This window comes from Penaeus monodon, chromosome 22 (assembly GCF_015228065.2).
Source record: "Penaeus monodon isolate SGIC_2016 chromosome 22, NSTDA_Pmon_1, whole genome shotgun sequence".
In the NCBI taxonomy this organism is placed as follows: Eukaryota; Metazoa; Arthropoda; class Malacostraca; order Decapoda; family Penaeidae; genus Penaeus; species Penaeus monodon.
The window spans coordinates 42,624,430-42,624,923 of NC_051407.1; the positions used below are offsets into that span (position 1 = coordinate 42,624,430).

General features: G+C 32.0%; 1 protein-coding gene across 1 annotated transcript in view; it reads right to left on the reverse strand.

The window, feature by feature from the left end:
- The window catches only part of LOC119587171 (glucose-6-phosphate isomerase-like), a gene marked incomplete at its 5' end in the record, with an annotated part of 5,767 nt that overhangs the window by 4,370 nt on the left and 903 nt on the right, over positions 1-494 (reverse strand).

The window sequence follows — 494 nt, forward strand, 5'->3', positions numbered from 1 at the left end:
GGGAACATCAGACTTTATTCACTAATCTAAATTGCCATGACTGGTGTGCCAGCCTGCCCAAGGGGATGGTTCATGGGGGGATCTGCTTAACATCCCCTGCAGAGATAGAACTGGAACTCTGAAGCAGAGTGCACTATTTTGAAATAACTCTACCACATTATCAGTATTCTTTCCTTAATTTCTTTTAACTTTTCAAACAATTCTTTATCCAACTGGCAATGTTGCATAAAAATGGCAAAGTAACTTGAAAAAAGTAAATCTTTTAGAAAAACTTTTCATAATTTGGTGGAATTTACCCAATGCACTGCCTGAAGTAGGCACTTATCAATGCTAATTATTCTTTATATGATATATTTACTCAATCAGTCAACAGAATAGTAGTAGAATAGAGAAAGTAGATGTTAATAGATTATTTTGGTTTAAATATCAAAAGAACATGATTTTTTTCAATATGTTTTACATGTTAAATTAAAATACATAGCATTTACATGTAA